Here is a 23,793-nt window from a genome sequence, read left to right as displayed (position 1 = left end):
GTTTATGGGAGATCAGCTACGTGCAACGTCGGTTAACGCATCTACGAACTGCGCTTCGTTTCATGCTTAGTGCTCTAACAAAGCAGCTAATTCAAGTCTTACATTCACATAAATTTTAATTATTTGCAAACATTTAGTAGTTTAAAATGATTTTTTTAAAGCATAAATCAAAACATTAGAAGAAATTGAAAAAAAAATCTTTAACGGTAGAAATCTTAAAAAATTTAAAAAAGCGGGAAAATTGGGAGAAAAATGGCGTGGGAGAATTGGCATGAAAGCAGGACTCTCCTGCAAAAAGCAGGAAAGTTGGCAAGTATGAGCATATGTATTTTATATGAAACCATTTTCAAAAACTAGGATAGGATCGAAGATATCTTAGAGGCAGGGCACACTTCACTTTGAAGTGGTTCTACTTATAAAGAATATATAATATGCTTAAAATGAATCCGGAAACTTATAGTAGTAAAGTTCAGAAGTCATAGATAAGCATTATACACAAACAATAGTTATCATAGTAAAAACTAAATAAAACACCAAATTATTACAAACATTAATTTGTTAATTAAACATCGTAATTCAAACATCTTTTTATATGACAAGATAAACATGAAATAAATTAAATTAAGGGAATTTTTTTTACAGATTAAGCTAAATTTCCCACCTAACATAGAAATATTGCAGTCTGTAGTAATATGATCAAATTAAATTTCAAACAAATATTAAAAAACAGGTAATACAGCCAAATCTCACCAGACCTGAACTCGAAGGGAAAAGTCCGAAATGTTCTGTTATCAAAAATAAAGTGTTTTTCAACAATTCAGTCAAAATAATAGCTATATTGTCATTTTAAACTTTTTTATACATATAATGTATTTATTCTAAAGAAAATCTATTTCAAACAGTTGCAATACCCTTGCTTGTTCGTCTGATTTTACATCCTGCTGAAGTGCTTCCGATTCATTATCTTCTTTTCTGAGATTCAAATATAGTTTAAACCTTGTACTCAATTAATTTTACATTAAAACCTTATAATCAAATTTTAATTAAAAAAACTAGGTACCTTCCAAATTAAATACATAGTAAGTCTAAATACAAGGGATGTTTAAACGGAAGTTTATTGGATAAATGTACTTGAATATGTTTAGAGTCTTTTTCGAACAGATTACCAAAACTTTTTTTAAAATATTCAATCAAAGATGTTTTGGATGATTGGCATATAAATACTTCGTAACTGATGGCAGAAGTGCATTATGTAGATGGAGTATATTTTAATGAAATAAGCTCCAAAGAATCTTATATTTAACCTTTTACAATCTGTAAAGTGAAAAGTTCATCTCACGCGAAACAATTTAGTGCTTACTAACTACATAAAACTATATTAAACATAGCACATAAAATGAGAAAATTATTAATATAAAAACCCTTGATATTAATAGTGTTTATGAAAAGTATCAGATGTTAAATACAGGGTTGCCACAGAAAAAATGAACAAAATAGTTGCTTTTAGCAGCCTAAATCATGAAAATATTTGCCGAAAACTATGAAAATAGTTGCCTAAATAAGAACAAAAATGTGACTAAAATATTAGCAAATGACTTAATTGTCATATACCATGATCCATTCAGTCAAGTTGGTGGCCAATATGATAATTTGTATATAAACATTAGTGTTCTAGCACTAAATTTTAATATAAAAAAATAAGTATATTTGCAGAAAAATAAATACTTTTGATTACTAGAATTCATTAAAAAAAAAAAAACATACTTCTTCTAAAAAAAAATTCCCTTTTATCAATTGATTTAGCAAACATACATACATACATATATATCTATATATATGCTGCTGGACAATTGCTAAGGACGGATCACAAATTGTAATGTAGCATAACATTAAACGAGACATGAGGCCTAGTAGTATAAAATATAGTTGCCACACTGTTCAGACATTAGAATAAAGAATATTCATTGTTCTGGAAAGTGCAAAAACTATGAAACAACTGAAAGAAAAAAAATGTTCATTTGATGCTGCGTACGGAAAAATGGAGCAATGCATCTAAATGTCAGCAGGCAACTTGAAGAAAGGAGTCAGTACGGGATATGTCCACCGTAGAGTGTGATGCGACATTCTACACCTCGTATGATACATTGCACAACATTATCCAGCAGCTGTTGAGGCAATTTATCCCATTCCTCTGTCAGTGCACGGATAAGGGTGTTCTTGTTTGTCGGAGGAAAGTTTCGACCAGCAAGTTGCCTCCCCAAAGCATCCCAAACATTTTCAATGGGTTTCAGATCTGGAGAACGTGATGGCCATATGAGGCGTTGAATATCCTCGCTGTCTAGACAATCCTGAACAGCGAGTGTTCGATGACATGTTGCGTTGTCATCCATAAAAACAAATTTATCACCGACAGCACCACTGAAGAGACGAGTAGAACTTCATCAAGGTATCGTAGGCTCGTTATAGTCCCATTGGCAACCACTTGTAGGCGCGTGCGGTTATTGATCACGATGCCGGCCCACACCATGACACTGCATGTCGGATTTCTAACACGACCTCCTCCAGCCGCCTACTACACATTCCAGTAGTTTTAAATGATCTCCATTGCCGTGAAAAAACGCTGCGAGCGATGTCGAACTCCCTGGCAACACCTGTTATTTTTCGCCCTTCTTCGATCTTTCCAATAATTCAGCCACGCTTAAAATCATCTAAGTGATATCGGGAAGACATACCGAAAATTTCAAGTTCGTCAACTACAGACTTGAAACAACAACTCTCCTCACGCGTCAAAACCTTTAAAGCTCTTATCAGCGCTATCACGTGATGAACAGACGTGGAAAAAAAAATTTGCATACGCATACCTCTTCCTACTATATCCCGCACTTATTCTAATTTTCCACATTTTGCTTCCTTTCATTTTGTGGTTGCTATGGATGATAGTGTTATCCGTCCTTAGCAATTGTCCAGCAGTGTATAAGAGTTTTCTAAAATCATGCAGAATTTTGTAGCAATAACTGTTGAAATGGCAATCGAGAAACAAAATAGACTTATAAAGGAATCCGTTCAAATTGAAAGAATTTAAAAGTGATGACTCAAATCTGCAATTCAAAATTTTTTAAGAAAAAAAAAGTCGCTTCAATCCGAAAATAGCCATAGTCGCTTCAAGCCAAAAACAGTAGCATTTTAGTCGCCTGTAGCAACCCTGCAAATAATAGCCTGCTCCTTATCTTTAACAAATGTTTCATGTAAGAAATAAAAGAAAGCTTTTTAACTTACTATTGACATTAGGATAATTTTTCCTCAATTTCTTTTTTTTTAGCTCCATGTTAGTGAATTCTTTTTCTTTAAGCCTTAGGTAACAGAAAACATAACTGAAAAAGTGTAAAAATAAGAACACTAGCATTTAACATATTAAATAACACAAATGAAAAATAAATAAAAGTATTTCATAAAACTGAAACTGTACTAACTCAAGTTCAGTTTATAAAGCTTAAGTAAAACATTCAGTTCTTTTTCAAAATTGAAATGAAATAAAAATTTAGAGAAAAGAAATTTATTTTCAACAGAAGTCAATATTTAAATTTCATCGAAAAAAATATGCAGTATTTTTACAATTTTTTTCAAAAATAGAAACTAATAAATGAAATCGAAATTCTAAATATTATGAAATTACATAAATAATATAAAAAGTCTTTCTGGGGCAATTCAGTTTATTTGAAAGATATGAATTTTCTTTTCAGTTGTGACTATAAATTTTGTCAACTGACACGATCTTAATTTTTCAGAGTATATTTTTACTAAGCAATATTTCAATAATTCATAGCAATTTCAAGTAACAAAATATAATGTTTATTAGTTCAAATATAATATAGTACTACCATGCTACTTCTGTTACTTTTACTGATTATGAAAATTTCAAAAAGAAATTTCAGCATACCAGTTTCACAGTAAGTTAATTAAACAATTTTTTATGTAAATTTAGGAATAAAAAAATTTCTTGTTTATTTACATTTTTTACATTACCTTTTCTACGAAATATGAACAGTACTGCTTCTGGCATTTTTACAGAAGGAATTAGAAAAATACTTAGCACACATATTTCATTCACTGAAATCTGAATAAAATGTAAAAACGTTTTTCAGAATACTTTTTTTTTCAATTTCAGACATTAGTTCAAATAAAAAAAAATTCCTTTTTACTTTGTATAACAATTTTTAACAGCGGGTTCAAAACATTTTAAGAAAGTAGACACAGGCAAGAGGATCCAACAGATACTGGAATATTTAGAGTATGTAACTTCTAAAGATAAGTTGGCATTTAAAAAAAAATTCTTAAAATCAAAGTTTAAATTACTTTTTCAAAAGTTTATTATTCTCAGGAGAATTTAAAAGTTTATATTTTTACACAGATCTATGAATGACAAAAAGGGCATGTTAATGTCAGTCACAAACAATTAAGTTGAAAGGAAAAATTTACATTTATTAGGACTTTAACGGTAACCAGCAAGATATTTATTAACACAAATGGTTAAGTTTACATAATTTCTAATTCATATTCATCATTTACGTAGCTATCTATTATTGAGGCATGTGGATGATATACACGTGGATGACAAAGCAGAATTTTCATGTTCAGTCAAGAACTCGAGGCTTTGTGATAGTTATCACTCCACACAATTAAAATTAAATTATATATTTCATCATCTTTTTTTTTTAAAGCCATGTTAATGGCAAGAATAAAACACTCTCGTCTTGAAAATGAAACAAATCTTAAATGGTAATAACATAATCATTCAAGAACAATAAGGTACTAAACTTGTGTTCTAACAATGTTGCCACTTTTGAAAATACTAAGATATTAAAAACACATTTCAGTCATGTTGATGACAGAAATAAGGAACAGAATATTATTTTACATTTGAGAATAAATTCTTACTTGATTTTACCATTAATGTTTTTCATACATCCATATTTAATGACAGGGATATATTGGGAAGAAAAAAAAAAGATTTTTGCATTAATTTTTTAGGATAGACAAAATATGTAAATGGAATTTGACATGAGAGGACATGTCACTTAATTTTTTTTTGATGAATCAAAAAGAATATTTAGGTATGGTTAAAGATTAAAAAATATAGTCTTAAGACTATATTTTTTCTACCGAAAAGTGTAAAAACGTTTTTCTGCGGAAAAATGTAAAAAATTTATTGTGTTGTTCAAAACAAACAAAATTATCAGTTCAGAAAACAAATTTTCCCATTTTTGTAAAATCATTTATATATAAAATAATGCATAATGAAGAAACCATAAATAAAAAATTTACATTAAACATGTTATTGCCAACTGTTAAAAAAACAAAAATATTAAAAAATGTGCAATAATGCCAGTTCCTGCTTTCCTTGAACTTCAGCTCGCTAGTTTTTTTATGTTAAAAATTATTTCTTCCTATATCATTCTATGAAAAAACAGAGTCTAAAATAGAAAAATATCATGTAAGTTAACACAGAAACATATAGTTAATAAAATAGAAGTGCAAAACTAGTTATAACAATTTAAACATATAGACATTTAAAGCAGGAAAAATCAAATAAAATATTAATAGTCTATTTTATTCTTTTTAAATTAAACCATCATTAAATTAACTTTAAAAAGATATAACAGAAAAGGAGAAAAAGATCTTGGAGCCATTTTAGCTATATATAGTCACTTCACATTCTTTGCATGCATGAGTAATTCTATTTATGCGTAAATTTTAAAGTTTGTAAATCAGTGTACGAAACTCGAATGCAGTAAGAATTATCTCTTAGCGACACTTACCTGATTTGTGTACTATTTTGGTTTAAAAAATGATTTTTGCTAACAATCTTTATGACTTTTAGTACAATATTTTTGCATATTTTAAAAAAATGTGAATGTTCAAGAAACTAATATATATATATTTAAAAAAAGAAAAAACAAAAAATTAAACAACTTCAATTTTTAGCATACTTTCAATGTAAGACAATATGCTCCATATAAGAAATATATAATTTAATCAACTTCTAGCAATAATAGGGTATACAATGGACTATGCCATGGGATTTGTTTTCCTTGCTAGATTCATAAAGCCAGATGTAAGAGAAACCCAGTCACTTTGCAATCATCATGATGTAAACAAAATACTTTCCAAATTAGATATAAATTCACATTACTAATTCAAGTATAAATACACTATAAATGTAGGATTTTTCTCCAGTTGTATAAGTTTTATCAACTAATGTAATGTAAGTTTGGGAATTCCATATCAAACGCTGTTCCAAAATAATCACCAAATTTTGACAACAACCAGATAGTAAGATGTTGGAAAAAAATTATTCCAAATATCTTTGCTGACATGTGTAAGCGCATCATAATTCCCGGGGTGGCTACAAGTTATACATTTCGAGTTTGTCCCTCTCTGTGATGTTTTTTTTTTTTAGTTTCTCGTGGGCCGCTGCCCGGAAGATTTGACGATTATTCTGCTACAGATCACAATACGGAAATCCCCCCTTTTTATTTATAACAAGCTGTTGTTAAAGTATATCTTTGAAGGAAAATAACTTGAACTCACCGATAAATTATTCATAAATTTGAATCAACGATTTGAAGTGAGAGTAAGTATTTTGACTACCTATTTTCGTTAAACTAAAGGTTTGTCACATATCTTAAAATTAATTTAAAAATCAGATAATTTTATTGCGTAGCTGGTGATTTTGTCATTTTGTAAGAGCAGAATGCTGAATCGTTCTTACTGCATGAATGATTACACATGTGATTTACGCAAGTGTGAGCAGGCTGTTTTAAGGGCAAATTTTACTGCATCTGAAAAAATCGCATATGCGAATTTGGAGATGTGAGGGAGAACTTGATTGGTACATTTTTCACGGGGAAACATATTTCACCAATCAGGTTTTCGTTCCCATCTCCAAATTTGCATATGCAATTTTTTTTCGCTTGTAGTGTAAACATTCGCGAACGCGTCTAGGGCGGCTGCATGCGATGGGATGGCTCCAATAGTTAGGGATCATTTTGACTTCCTGAATGTGGTTTACATGCTTCCAATCTCCGTCGAAAGGAAAATAAATCCCTAAAATTTAAAAATATTCAAAATTGCTCGAAAAAGTCATCAATTAGACTCTCCATTTCTTTTCCCGCAGTGATTGGAAGTGCGTGAACCGTATTCTTAATCCCTAAAATTTAAAAATATTCAAAATTGCTCGAAAAAGTCATCAATTAGACTCTCCATTTCTTTTCCCGCAGTGATTGGAAGTGCGTGAACCGTATTCTTGAGAATGTCCTGTTAAGGACCGTCTTCACTGCCTGAATTTTATTTTTATTTATTTATCTATTTATGTTTTGAATATGAATAAAAACTTTAATGGTGGAAAATATATTTGCCCTCAAAATACTCGCTAACCAGACTCCCGTATGCATGCGAAGCAAGCACATCCGTTAAGAATGGCACTTAAGTTGAAAATCTAGTCATTTTCAGGATATGGTTGTTTATTGGCGATTACAACGCTCGAATACGCCATGTCCCGCAGTGGACTGATCGTTAAGACACGGTTCCCAGCAGATCACCGAAGTCAAGCATCACTGGCTACGGTCAGTGTGCGGGTGGGTGACCACTTGGATCAGTCTGCGTAGGGACCAAGGGTGTGCGGTATTGGTCCTCGTTAAACTGTGCTACCGTAAAGTGCTCGACTTCACGCGCAGGTCGTCGGGCTTCCGAAGCGGGGGTGCCATCCCCTCCGCAGAGGATCAAAATTGTGATGGCGTGTCTTCGGATCTTCCTCCGGGATGTTTCCCAGACCGTCGCCAATAGCCCATTGTGCAGCTCTAGTGCGACGTAAATTAACAACAACAACAATACGCCATCTGGGAGGAGATCGGTATTTTTGTAACAGAATTTGTTTGAAGGAGTTGACTCTAGAAGAAATGTCAACAGACATAAGATTGTTCAGATGATTCAAATTAATATGCTGGATATAAATTACATTGTTGACAATTGTCAACAATGTAATTTATATCCAGCGCCTATTGAAATTACACATATACATATACGATTGAAGGAAATTATAAAAATTATGGATATTTTTACCAATTAATAAAATTAATATCATGATGACATATCTACAAACGTTTTCAGAGAAATGCACTGAAATATGATATATATAAAACATAGAGATAGTGGGTAATGGGCTTTGGCACTTTTAATCAGTATCAACTTCTTTAACAGACACATAAATTTTTTTTTCTAATATTGTACTTGCCTCAAACTTTGTTTCTAATAATATAGGTAACTATATAAGGATGAACAAGCCTCATTACATTATGTTTAAAAAAGGGTACTATACTTTACAAAGGTGAATAATTATTCGCTTCGAAGTAGAGTGTAAAATAACTTTTAAATATATTATTTTTAAAATCTAAAACATTAACATTATGTTCATAACATTATAATTTTACTCACTTTGAATTTGTATTAGTTATTTGATACAAGCAAACGAAATGATTATTTTTAATAGAGCACTATAATAAATTTCTTCTGTGAGTTTTACAGATTCACCCAAAAGTCCTGACGCTCCCTAAAATTTCATAGCGTGCCTCGTTGGGAACCTAGAATCTAAGTGTATCCGTAATTTTGCATTCTTAGTAATCATTTCGTGTTTTGCTAAGGATATTAGGGAAGACCGAAGTAAATTCTTATCTTAGCTATTTTCTGTTTTGAGTTAGAACTCGCTCTTACTTCAAATAAACAGTGAGTGATTAAGTTGCTGCAATAGAGTAACCGAATTACATAAAAGTCTGAGGGCGAATCAGTAAATGGGAATCCAATAAATCAACGAATTGATAAAAAGCGAATCAACAAATTAATGAATCAAATAATTAGAAAATTGAAGAACCAGAGATTCAATAAATGAGAGAATCAATCATAGTTAATTAACTGATGGATAAACATTTAGAAGCATTGGAAAACCAAGGAATCAAATAATAAGGGAATAAGTGAAAGATCAAATTAAAGAATCAGCTAATCTGAATTATTGATTTGCTCATTGATTCGTTGACAATCAGATTCGTTCAATTATTAACTCATTCATTTGCTCACCGATTCATTTATTGGTCCATTTATAGATTCCTTTATTCGTCTAACTTATTTAGTTTCATTCTATGCCTAGAAATCAATTTTACGTTTAATTCTATAACTATTCTTAAATGAAGTATGAATGAGTTTATCTTTGAAAATTATAGTAAAATACCAGAATAAAATCTAAAGTGAAATAACTTGTAAATATTTAAAATTATGGGTGCTTGTAATGTAAAAATTCATACCTAATAATTTGTATGATACGTAAAACCGTATAACGGCTATTTATGGCATCGCAAAGTAAATTTTTAATAGAATTCAATTGCATCCACATCCTAGATGAACATTAGACAATGGTGGGGATAACCGAGGTACTTAAGATGCGTTGATGCATTTTTGCATATTTTATTACGCATATTTGCGAAGTCTTGTGTTTTCACCGAAAATGTTTAACAGTGAACTAAATTTTCAAATAATATAAAATTATTATAAAATTAGAAATTTTTGAGGTTTACAAAAATTAGAAATTTTGTTTAAAATATTACGATTTTTAGCCACCTATTTATACAACGAAGTCAAAATACAACGAAGTGCGAAGATTTTGACGTACTGCTCTAAAATTCGGTATAGACCCCGCAACCTACTTGCTGGAAAGACTCAGAAAAATTAATGGTAAAAGAACAATTATAAAATATTTTTTTGGAAAGTATTATACAAATATTATATCCTCATCTGTTATATTTATCTAAATATTATATTCTTCATAAATGTGGTGTACTGTAATGGCCGCTACCATTGCCTTTTTAGAATCCTTGTAGATATATACGGGAAATATGTACGTCAGGAGGAGCAAATTAATATTTAAACAAAAAAAAAAGAGAGAGAGAAAAGAGAATAACAATGCTAACGAAGTGTAACGAATCACCATTGATTGGCTAGTTTAAGAACATAGAGAATCTGTTTAATTGCTGGAGGAGTTAAAAAGCTCATTATTTGATGTGACTCCAAGTATATTCCAGCAATCAAATAGGTTTTGATATCTATAAGATAGCAATTTATCCATTTTTGATTACTTAAATTTTGACAGTGTTTTACTTTATCATCGCTTAATTACTTTTGGGGCCCCTAATGTGAGTATTTTTTTTTTTTTTTAATTTCAAGGATACTAAAAATGGGAACATTGGGGAAAGATGGATATGGTTAACAATTTTCTTAAACTGTAACAAGCTTTCCAGAGAACCTGCCTAAATAATACAGTATATATTTATTTTAAAATGCATAAAAGGAAATTTAACTTATGTATTAAACAGACTGAGGTACAAAAGCATTTCTAGAGGTCTCTAATGTAAAGAAGATGAGTATGGTTTGTGATAAAAATTGGTACATGCATAATAAGTCCCAACCTAAGTACTGGTAGTGCGTAGGCAAAATGCCAAGCAAGTGTAATTGACTTACAAAACAAACTTATAAACTTACAAAAAACTTTTATTAAGCAAAAAATAAAATAACTTAAATTAAACGTGGCATAACTTTCTGGAAAACATAACCAACGAGAAAACGAGAATATTCTACTTTCCACATCATAACACAGCTATACACGATTCATACTCTTTCCAATACAATTATAATCTCGATGTGTTTTATATAAACAAGCATACATCTAATATTCAATCAGAAACACTTGCATAATGAGGGTAAAAAAAATCGTGACAATTACATTTACAATTGATACATAATTTATTTTTAAATCTCCGAAATAAACTTAAAAATAAAAATACGGTACTTTTATTTACGTCACACTAGAACAGCACAGTGGGCAACATCGGGGATGGTCTGGGAAACATCCCCGATGATGATCCAGAAACAACATACATACGTCACATCTCGTTTTACAGGGAGGACACATTTACACAACATCCACAGATCGTAGTTCTGATCTGAGCCAGAGCACGATCAATCTCCGATTCAGTACTCCCAGAGGTACTGATTTGTTAAGTGAACTTGGTGGACCTTGTTTTCCCGACAAATTTAGCGTGTACCAGTTACCATTTTGTATACGAAGAGTCTTCGGCCGAACGGGATCGAACTCTCGCACATGGACCCAATACCCTACCAGCCAGGCTATTCCGGCTTGATCTAAAAACCACTTATTTCTCGGAAACTATCACTAAGTGGAAAAACTTATGTCTCACTCTTGCTTATATTATAACAATCGCCCTGATTTCTAGAAGAGTACTCAATAGCCATTTGAGTAGCTGCTGGTTACGGCCCAAATTTTTATTTTACAATGGACAAAGTAACTTGGTAAGGTGGGCAAGGTTAACCCATTAAGTAACAAAACCTTTTTTTTAAACTATACATGTGATGAAGGATGTACCCATTTTTGTCGAATATTTTTGGAAAATGCTAAGAGACGTACAAAATGTGGAAGTGCCACCGCGGATAAGTGAGTTGGAATTCTCTGTCACTGGTGTAATGTGAGTTCATGTTTATAAACTGGTTTGATTTTTAGTTAAGCGATTTAAACTTGAAAGAGATACTTAAGCTCTATAAGCATATGAAAAGGCTTATCAACTGGTTCGTCTTACTAAAACTAACATTGTGTTAGTTCCCCGACACGGAGCTTTTGGAGCCCGCTTCAAACTGTTCTGACGATGTCGTTCCGAAACAATCGTTTTTCACTTTAACAGAAAAATGGAGATATTCTTTCCTCTCTTCTCCTACTCTTTCCTCTATTCTTTTTTTCTTTCTGTTTTTGTTATAAATAAACGATTTTGTGTAGAATTCAGATGTTTTAAACGCAAACTTTTCATTTTAACACGAGATATTAAATAATATTTAGTATTGTTAAATAATATTTGTAAAACAATATTTTTCGTCACTTAATCATCAAAAGTCATATGAAATATACAACTAGAAATTGAGAATTTCTTCGGAGCATTTAAATATTTTCTTCTTTTTTTCCAATGCCCACCTGGAGAAAGCCCTAGGTCATACAGGTATCAGAAGGGCAGATTTTTTGGCCACTCTTTCAGAGGCACCACATTAGGCGGGCCAACGTTGCTCCCACAGTAAGGACAGATAGTACAGAGAAGGAAAGAACATCCATGCCTTGCTCGGGATTCAAACCCAGAACCTTTCTGATACAAGGGTAGCTCCCTAACCCCTACACAGGCCGATCGGTGGAGCATTTAGAATAGAATGACTAAATCATATTCAGTAGGAAAGTTCTCTAAGTTTGTAAAAATCATCACTGCAAAAATTTACAGCAGCTCTCAAATGTATTTTTTGCAGCAGAAACATTGTAATTACAAATGAAATAACTTTTTGTTGTAAAATCAGCTGTTTTTTTAGCATACTCGCCAGATAACCAATCGAAACGGTTTCTGCCGACTGCAATTGTTAACTGCCATTTTCAATTCGTTTCAAAACATTCGACGTGGTTAGCTTGTATTTTTTACATAATATTAATTAACATTTATATTAAGGTGGCGGTACAGGCTAAAAATCAATTTAATTCTGTAGACGGTGATAGAATTCTTTGGTTTTGGTGCAAAAATTTGATTAATAAAGTTGGGAAATTGAAAAAAGAAACAAACAAAAAAAGCATCTGTTACATTTGAATAATGTTATAAGAACTTACTTATGAAGACTAAATTTGTCAATTGTCCTAGAAAATTACGCAGATTGTCTAGGGAGTTTTTATTTTCCCCTATAATTTTTGAATATTAATTGTGCAGAATGCAGCACTTATATTTACAATAAGTTGGCTAAAACTTTCAAAACTATTAAATTTCCTTGCACAAAGAAAGCATATAAAGTGTATAAATTCAGAACGTGTACAACATATTTAATCATAATATTATTTAGATGCATGTGTAACATTAGTTGAAAATATTTTATATTTCTATTATACATGCTTATTTTATAGATTTTATATTATTTTACGGACTTACCCTAGCTTCCATCTATTTTTTTTTAACTGTACTCTGATTGTAGGGTTTCGTGCTTAAACTCGATTCTTAATAATTTGTATTTTATGAGATTACGTATAAAATATTACGCATATATCTTATCATCTTCGATATTCAATGATAAAGGACGATATTTGTTACCGTTATATCTTTCAAAAATATGCTTATATTTTTATGACAATTCTAGTCAGTTAAATTATTTAAACATTTTTAAATTTCAATACATAGCGCGTTTAAAGCAAAAATTTTAGTGAAGTTTTTTAGTTCGATAAGTTATTGAAAAAGTATAACTATTAAACAACAGAAGATTAAGAAAAAAATTGAAAATTATTACTTTATTTTTTCATTAAACTGTTATTTATTATTAAACTATTTGCACTGAACAAAAATTTCAGGTAGTGTGTAAAATAGTAATTGTTTTTAATAGAAAATTTAAGAACTGCTAAAATAAGAGCAAGCTAAGCCTACTACAAAAAGATATATTGATAAAATAAAAATCGTCTTACACTTTGAAAGGGGGGAAAGAACGAAATTTTGACTGCTCGTTATACTTGTTTATTTACTTTATTATTATTTTTTTTTGAAAGAGTGACTTTTAAAAAGCACAATCTCAATCTTCGGTTCTCAAAGTAGCGTCCCCTGCTCCTCCTACAAAATTCTCTTTATCTTGAATTACCATGGCAACTGATTATAAAATTTTTGCGAGTTCATTAGAAATGGAGAATAACAGACAGTGAAAATGTTTGGTGATTATTATTATTTTTTTTAAGCGCCGGGCGTTGTTTTCGTTTTAAATTATTTAACAAATTTCTCAAACCTACACTGAGTATAGCTTTACAAATAAGTATTTTTACTATTAAGAATAAAAGTTTATCGAAATATATAGAATAACTGGTAGGTTATTATATAGATTTAAACCAGTTTGATTGCCTGATGAAGCTTATAGATATTTCTTACAATCTTTAAATATTTCTTACAATCTATCTTATAATCTAAAATTTGGTGACTTTCATTCCGGGCGTTTTTTTTCGTTATTAAATTCATTAACGAATTTCGCAAAACCTTACACTGAGTATAGCTTTGCAAATAAGTATTTTAACTAAAAAGGCGAGTATAAGAAATATACATAAGCTTCAGCAGACAATCTTACTAGTTATACTTACTTACAAGTTATTCTATGTATTTCGAAAGCTTTTATTCTTATAACTTCTCTCTTTGGTAATTAAACGGGTATTGATCTTCTCAGTTTTGCTTTGCTCAGTATTGATTAGTTATAGATTTTCCCCCCCTTGATTTAATTTTATTTTGGGACCGCTTATGTACTTTACTTTCTGATAAGGATTACAAAAATTATTTATCAAGAATGGTCATAAACGACAGAAACTGTATATTAAGGTAGGCAAAAGTCCCAACTTCATTGAATTCGAAACTAAAATATTTTTGTTTTCAAAAAATAATTTGCAAAACCTATAAATTTTTTAAACAGGTTTATTAAGACATTTTTAGTGATTCAACATGCAAAACTATGAGAAAATAAATACAATCAGCTTTAATTTAGTTTATGAAGTGGAATAAAAACTGCAGCATTTAGATTTAACTGAATATTTTGATCTTATGCAAAATAATTAATTTTGCATTTAATTTTTGAATCACATGTCAAAAATTCTATAAACATGTTTGAATCTCATGTCAATCATTCCACAGTAAGTAATGGTTTAATAATTGCCCATTTATTATGTTATTCTCAATTGAAATTACCTTATTTCAAAATGCTTTTTTTCCTAAATTGAAGTTTTTTAATTATATGTCCAGTAATCTACAACAGACAATTTTATGCGTTTAAATTCGCAGATTATAGTATTATTAATGCGTGTAAAAATCATATTTGGTAATAAATTTATATTAACTTCGCTTGCGTTTTTGTATACACAATTATACACATAACATCTTTTATGCTTTAATCAATTACTTTTATTACCTATTTTTAAGTATATAGTCATAAAAGTTCCATAATATAGTTTTATATGCTAATATATTTCGAACAATGCTTCAGTAGACTGATGTAAATTTCACATCTTGTTGTTGAACACTGAACTGTGAACACTTGACAGCATAGTGTAACATCAACAGCATTTTGCAAAATTAGTCACAGTATTTTACGTGATTTACATCAGTTTTCTCTAATATTCCAAACAGTAACTTTGCAAATGTTACAGAGGTCTGCTGTAATATTCAAAGTTGCAACTTTGATATAAATTTTACAGCACCTGCTGGTAGTCGCTTTGCTGAAAATTTTTGCTGTAAAATACAAATGATTTATTTTTTAGCGTGTTTTATTGTTCTTTAAGATTTTAACTTTCTTATTGCAGTTTAATTTTCTGCAAGAAATATTTTAAATATCGATGAAAAAATAATCGTTACATAAAGGATAATGACATCACGCTAAAATTATGAATTGAATCAAACAAAAATCAACAGTTAAACAATTGACGGCTGTACAGGAAAACTTCTCAAAAGTTGATGAAATTTGGAACTGGCTACAAAAGCGTCGTGAACCAGACCCATTGTTTAACACTGACTAAATATTTGTATGTGAATTATATTCGCAGTCGCTTTACGTGGTTTATTAAAGGAAATTTTACCTTCTTTCATTTATTAATCCAATTTTTTTATGTATTTAACTACAATAAATTCATTTGTACATGAACAGTTATAAATATTCCCAGAAGAACCTCCGTTAAAAATGAAACTGTGAATAAATTGAAAAACTTGGCTGAGAAAAAAATATTTTCAAGTGAATAAATTCTTGAAGGAAAAAAAAAACACTGTCCTGTCGGATCCTTTTTATTGCTAAAAACTTTTTCGTGTCAACAAAAGTTTATATATATTTTTTTTCATTGAAGACAGTAAATTTGAAATTTATTTTAGTGAAATATAGGAACATTATTTTGTTCAGATTATTTTTACCACGAAGAAAATTAATTGGCCTGACCTTATTCTTTCTTTTCCAAAGTTTCACTATGTGACTTTAAAAGGTTTGAGTTATAAAGTAAACTCATAATTCAAAGTCTTAGATAGTAAATCTTAAAGAAATCTAATTACTGTTCAATGATGATATTTGACCATTTCATCATTTCCTAGCCAAATTTACATTTGTTGTGCTTCATTCGTTCTGTTAATGTTGTCATTCGTATATATATATATATATATATATATATATATATATATATATATATATATATATATATATATATATATATATATATATATATATATATATATATATATATATATATATATATATATATATATATATATATATATATATATATATATATATATATATATATATATATATGTAATAACAGCCGGTCTCCGCTAAGCTTAATTTCTGAGATCGAAATGCGTAAGTTTCCTCCTCCGCTAAGGAATTATCCTGGCGTCTTGTAATAACAGGGCTACATCTCTGTTATCATTGGCGTATTCATACTAAGAAATGCAGTCAAAACCATAATAAGTTATCAAAAGGTTTATTAACAGATATGCTGGTGGTTATAACAGTTCACATCCGCCTTCCTCAAGGGAAGGGGAGTGGACAAGACTCCGGATGGTTCCGATAGATGTTTTGTGGAACACGTTATTCAGCAAGAGACATGCGAAAACCTTCGCTCCCGCATTAAATAGTACAGAGATTGGTGTAATTAGGTTACAGTCGTACATACCTTTGTAACTCTACGCACTATGGAAAATCATTTAATGCTTCCTAATATGGAAGTGAAAGAGGGTCAAGATTCTAAAAATAACTCCTCCTTTCAAATATAAATCTAATTATTATTCAATGGTATGTTTTCAACCTTGAATTCCCAAAATAGAATAGCTCTACGCTTACTCTTTAACAAAGACACTTTATGAAACCGAAAGAGTTTTAATTCTTTCAATAATACAAAAGAAATTTATTATTTTTGTATTACATATATATATATATATATATATATATATATATATATATATATATATATATATATATATATATATATATATATATATATATATATATATATATATATATATATATATATATATATATATATATATATATATATATATATATATATATATATATATATATATATATATATATATATATATATATATATATATGTATATATATATATATGTATATATATATATATGTATATATATATATATATGTATATATATATATATATATGTATATATATATATATATATATATATATATATATATATATATATATATATATATATATATATATATATATATATATATATATATCATAATTATCACAATGCTATCATTCGTCGCTGTTCTTACTATTCATTTCTCGAAACGTGCAATTTTCACTCTCTTCCATTCAAACTAAAGTGACAAATGTTTTGCTCAGATTCGGATAAAAATTATGGAGACACATATATATGGATAAAATTTGAAACTCTCTAAAGTTTTTTTAATAAGCTCACAAACAACATCTATTTCACGCATAAATTTATGCTGTAAACAAAGTAGTATACAACATAATTGTTTAAGTTACAAACTATTATTTTAGAGACATTTTTGACGGTAAGCATTTCAAACATTCGAGTTACCAATCATGAGAGAAACGGTATGAAAGTTATGTGAATGTTCATATTTTTTCACTTAAATTTCTATAAATGTTTTAAGATATTATTGTATTCTAAAAATAAATTCATATAGAAATATAAATATACCTGTAATAATTATTCGTTCAATATATCATGAAAATTTATTTTATTTATTTGTTTTCTGAATCGTAGGAAAAAAGATGTTTTGAGTTTTTCTTATTGACTTAAAGTACAACTTAGCTTATGCCTTGACATCTATTTTTTTCTGTGATTAGTTTATTGAAAAAACTTTTATATTCTATATTGAAGGAATTATTATTTAAAAAAAAATCCTTTAGTATTTATTTTCTTGGAATTCTGCAATAGTTATTAAAACGCCAAACGTAGAACCTCTCTTTTTAATTAATAGTACGCCTGTAAGATTAAAACATTGTCAAAAATATCTTTGTAATATTTATACAAAAGTTAAGGTAGTTTTTCGTAATCACTGCCCTTTATGTTTATCTTTAGAATCCTTATTATGAAGGAAGTGAAAAAATATTAACAATAGGAGTTTCAAATTACTGTTTATGTGAAAATGTAACGTAAGCAGTAACGCGATCAGTCGAATCACTAGTGAGGAAGGTTGGATGAAAAACATCAAAACTAATTTAATTGAAAAATGAAACTTGAGGTGTTTGTAATAATTGGAGGTGTTTCCTCTGTCAACCAGTGGCGTAAATAACAGCCCCTGCCATCCCTGCAACATAGGGGTTGGGCAAGGTTGCACGCTTTGGAAAAAAAACGCAATGAGTTACAAAAAATATATTTTAATTTGTAAGATAGATTTTAACCCCTCTTCATAAATAATAATAACCCTTAACTAAACTTTGAATATAATTATTGTTAAATAGTAAGTTATTTTCTCGTATTGTTATGAATTTCCTTTCTATGTTATAAGTCGGTAGTTGTATAAAATGTTTCGAATGACTATTTCTAAATTTCGTTTATTACGATTACAATTATGATTAAGAAATTACGAAATTATTGATTATAAATACCCAAATGCCTCTTTTCCGTGTTTTTAATTACTATTATAATTTTAAACTTTTTGTGGTAAGATAAGAAGTGCTTATAAATTTTGCCTGGTAGCTCACCTAAGTCTACGTATGCCACCGCAGGCAATCAAACAGGTTTTGATGCTTTTAATCCCATGTTCTTCAAGAATGATTCGTTAGGTTTTCATTACGTTACGTGGATACTTTTTTAAAACTTCATTTTGGATAAAGATTATTATAATATAGATTAAAAATAATTAGTCAGGTAAATTAAATAAGGTTTTATTAAAAAGGTAGTAATTACGGAATTCACTGCATAAATAAAACGATATCAAAATAACTTATTTAATTTTACCTCTGCCTCAAACGAAATAAACTCTCATTATTTTAAACACCTGTTACTTAATAATATTTAATTATATAATGTCACTGAAAATTCAACAGAAAGCAGAAAAAAAGAAAATATTTTCTCCAAAAAAAAGAACTATTAATCTAGTTAAATGTCTTCTGAAGGAAACTAAGTTTATTTATAAGAGAACTTTAATACTCCTCTGAAATTAATAAAACACAGACTGAAAGTATTTTCCTCTTCTGCGGGTTTTATTGCTCTAGAAAACTATTCAATGTATACTACATATCGCGCCTCTTGTCAAGCACACGGAGTAAAGACGACCCCTGTCGGCGTAAAAGCGTAATCATGCTTTCGGAACATCTGTGCTGCAAGCGAAGCCCCATAAGTGTCGTTTGAGATGAGAACGGAAACGCGCACTCTGTTTTGCTAGTTGAAGAGTCGGTGAGTTTTTTTTTTTCGGTGTAGAAATTGGAATGCTGCCAAATAGGATCCAAAGCTACAACGAAGAGAGAAATATAGGTTGTTGTTTTGGAAGATTCCGCGAAAATGGAAAAAATAAGCAAATAAAATTTAAAATGAAAGAAAGGAGAGGTATAGTGTTCCATTTTTGGAAATCCGCTTTGTTGTGGAATAATACGGTAGGAAAATTGATGTTCTGCCAAAAAAAGAGGATGTGGGCTTAAGAAAAATCTTATCTGGAGAAACTGCGAAGCATATTTGTCAGTAGAATTTTTGTCGATAGCTCATTCCCTTAAAACGTCCATGAAAACTTACAAAATCTACAAAAAAATTTAAAAGATTCTTTTCAACATCAATTGTTAATATTTTTAAAAAGGCATATTTATAAGAAAATTTCTACTCCTTTTATAAACTACATTTCCTAGACTGCATAAATATAAAATGTTTTATTTATACCATTCTGCTTTAAATTGTTATTCTGCACAAGATTACTTTAGTTTGTAACATCAGTACAGTTAAATAATATTTGGGATGCTCTTTGAAAATCGGCTTTAATGTAGACGTTTAGAATTCTTGACAAAAATTAAATGGAAAAGGTACATACATTAAAAGACGCGAATTAATATTTATGCTAGGAAAGAACAAAATGCTATCAAAATCTAACGAATCATTAGTGAGAATGGCAAAACTGTAAACATCAGACCTGTTTGATTACCGGAGGAAATGGAATGGAGGAACTATTTTTAACTATTTGTAGGAACTATTTTTAGGAACGGAACTATTTTTAGGAACACGGTTTCATTAAATAATCAATCTGGTTTTAATGTTTGAGTTCCATTTTTCCTTCTAATCGTTTGGCATATTTCAAAATAATTTTGTTTCTCTTTCGTTTAAATACATATTAATAAATTAATATTTAAATTAGGAAAAAGCAAAAAAATGATATCAAAATCTACCGAATCACTCTTGAGAAGGGTGAAAATGTAAACATCAAACCTGTTTGATTGTCGTGGAAAATAGAGAGGAGTTAAAAGATGATTTTTAAAAATACTTCTTTGGTTCATCATTTTCTCTGTTCAATTCTGGTTTTGAATTACACTTTCTAACTAATTTGATACATTTCGAAATCGTTTAATTTTCCCTCATTTAAATTAATTTGCAGCCACTAATCTATGTACCTTTTTTACTTCATTTATGACAATAATTCTTAAAATGCAATGCTAAAAGCAGTGGTGGGAAAGCAACTAGATTTCCTTTGTTTTTAACTACAACTACTTCGTTTCAAATAAAGTGAGTAACAACTACTTTCGAAAATGCAGTCAATACTTTTAGAAGACGAATTTTGCTGAAGAACCTATTTTACACCCATGTTCAAAATGGTTTTGAATAAAAATTGACTTATTCAAACATGGGGTAATTATTAAGAAATATTTTAAGTATACGACTTTTTTGAAATTCAATTTCTCAGGAATTATTCTGCCGATTTTGCTCAAATTTTATATCTTGCCATGTAAAACTACATTCTTTAAAATGCTGCTGAAAATTACGCACCTTACTATTCAAAATTGTTTATAAATAATAATAAATAATAAATATTTACCAAAAGTTATTTTTTTTGCATAGAATAATCTTAGGATGAACGAATTTTATAATTGCGTGTAAAAATTTTTCAATTCACTTTAAAAGTTCTCGAGATGTAGCAAAATACGCAAAAAATAAAATTAACAATTAGGGATCAAAACTTTGGAGCACTCTCCTGACAAAACTATTGGGATCATATTCCCCAGATTGTGGCTATCCCTTACATTTTGGGGGTAGGGAATCCGAATCTGTTGGAAAAAAAAAAGGTATGCTTATTCGGGAAAAGTACGTTTGTCTGATTTCGCAACAAAAAATATCGTCTGCACTTATTAATTAGCACTATCCTCTCTAGCCATTAAGATTGAATGCTAGAATATGGAAATCCGATCATTTGATCAAAAGTTTTTCATAGTGGTTCATTTTCTTGCCACATCAAAAATTAAACACAAAATATCTTTCTTTGGAATAACATGTGCGTATTCCTTTAGTATTTCTTAAGTGTATACATTCACATTTAAAGGTATGGCTAAAGTAATAAATAAGATATTATTCGTAATGACTAATATGCATTGTATTATTAGTAGTTTAACTGTTAGACATTGCATATAATGACCAGATTAAGAAAAATAAACTTACAGCTTATTATTATTAACGCTTATATTATTAATACCTATAAACGTGTAACGCTTGGCCACAGGAGCATTCAGAGAAAGTACGTTTTTGTGTCTGATTTCGTAACTTAAATAAGCCTATTTGAGGTCTCCCTCTCAAACCATTAAGAATGAGTCCTAGAACGTGAAGATCAGATCATTAGAGCACTAGTTATGAGGGTGGTCCTTTTTTTTGTGCCTCACTGTGCATTTGCGTTTGTAGTGAAAGAGGGATTACTTGTGCAGATATATCAAGCAAACTTTCTTTATTTAGGGAGCCTTTAAAAAAACAAAAATGGACATATTATAAAAATAAAATATTAAACAGCACATCTTTTTATAGAGAAGAAGATACATATATATTCTTATGACAATTTTGTAACACCAATTAACGGTTGGACCAAATTGCCATTGGAAATCGAAAGAAAAAAACCTAATTGTAATTCCAAGAATTTTAAATTACCAGTGAATGAATAGTCGATAACGGACACTTAGGAGCATGCGAAGAGATTCCAACTGGGCAGGTCAAATAGATAATATAGCAGCAAAAAAAAAGACAACCCCACTTTATTAATATTAAATTTTAAATAATCTAGCTACAGCTTAATCACCAAAAAGATCGTGAGAACTCAATATAGCCCTGTAACTGAATTTTCAGGTGGAAAAATAAAGTAGCTTAAGGAAAAACGAAGTTAAATATAGATTTTGATATTCAATTTAGTCACGACACTGAGTTATACGTTTCTATTGAATTAAAAAGTTAGCCTTTGCATTGATTGTTAAGAAAAGAATAAAATATTCGATTTCTGTAAAATGTGATAAAAATTACATAATTAATTTATTTTAATTATAATAGAATTAAGAATGATTGAAAATGTATGATTAATTAAATTTATGAAATCCTAAAAAAATATTAAAAACTAGGAAATAAGTAATGCCTATAATGGCATCACACTAACGTTAAAGTAGTTGCCTGAAATATATACAAACTGTTTTTTTTTCTTTCTTTTGTTTGCTTGTTTTGTTTTGTATAGCACTACTCACTACACAACTACTTTTCAAAAGTAGTGCTGTACAAGCTTAAAAAAATGAAAAAAAAGTAGCAACTATGATAATTTCGCTACTTATGGCATGATTCTTCTAACCACAGATTAAAACAACTTCTTTTCAAAAGTAGTGCTCTACAGGCTACAAAAAATGAAAAAAAAAGTAGCAACTATGATAATTTCGCTACTTATGGCATGATTCTTCTAACCACAGATTAAACCAACTTCTTTTCAAAAGTAGTGCTCTACAAGCTACAAAAAATGAAAAAAAAAGTAGCATCTATGATAATTTCGCTACTTATGGCATGATTCTTCTAACCACAGATTAAACCAACTTTTTTTCAAAAGTAGTGCTCTACAAGCTACAAAAAATGAAAAAAAAGTAGCATCTATGATAATTTCGCTACTTATGGCATGATTCTTCTAACACTTCAAGCTACAAAAAAATGAAAAAAAAAAAAAAAAAAAAAAAGAAACTATGATAATTTCGCTACTTATGGCATGATTCTTCTAACCACAGATTAAAAGTGGTCATCCTGTATAAATAAATATAACCAATCACCTTTATTTAGAAATATTGTCTCGCGTTACTTAAAAAAAAAAGTCAAACCCTTTCACCAATTTAAATTACCACACAAGTTACTTTAAAGACAGATAGGTAGAGAATTTAAAAAAAAAAAAACAATTATTGATAGGCATTTCTCTGGGTTATAAAAGCAACAACTCAAATATCTAAAAAAATTCTTTTCGTGATTGTAATTTTAAATATTTAAGTGTATTTTTTTCAGTTTAAAAATATATTTCAAACTATGCGTAAAAGGATCATACATTTTAAACATATTGTGATCTATTTGACTCTTTATAACAGAAGTACAAGCAAAGAAAAACAGAAATAACAATTTGTTACAACGCAGTTTTGTATTAATTTTGAAAAGGAATTTTTTTACAACTATTTTTAAGATTTAT

At 29.4% G+C, this 23,793-nt stretch overlaps 2 long non-coding RNA genes across 5 annotated transcripts in view; one reads left to right on the top strand and one right to left on the bottom strand.

The window, feature by feature from the left end:
• Window positions 1-6,746, bottom strand: part of LOC107439826 (uncharacterized) — a 471,331-nt gene extending 464,585 nt beyond the window's left edge. Inside the window, exons 1-3 of one of the 4 annotated variants that reach the window (XR_001583567.4) lie at window positions 6,589-6,738; window positions 5,323-5,471; window positions 3,277-3,371 (exon numbers count right to left, since the gene is read on the bottom strand). This is a non-coding gene — a long non-coding RNA (uncharacterized LOC107439826). The other 3 variants (XR_001583568.4, XR_015429370.1, XR_015429371.1) reach the window with 3 other exon arrangements.
• The window catches only part of LOC147804270 (uncharacterized), a 79,762-nt gene that overhangs the window by 33,105 nt on the left and 22,864 nt on the right, over window positions 1-23,793 (top strand). The gene's annotated exons all lie outside the window — the stretch shown is intronic.

The sequence above is a fragment of the Parasteatoda tepidariorum genome, chromosome 9 (genome assembly GCF_982258835.1).
Source record: "Parasteatoda tepidariorum strain Cologne lab strain chromosome 9, Ptep-v5.0, whole genome shotgun sequence".
Classification (NCBI taxonomy): Eukaryota; Metazoa; Arthropoda; class Arachnida; order Araneae; family Theridiidae; genus Parasteatoda; species Parasteatoda tepidariorum.
Note: the sequence above shows the minus strand (reverse complement) of the source record. Positions and strands in the feature narration are given on the sequence as shown.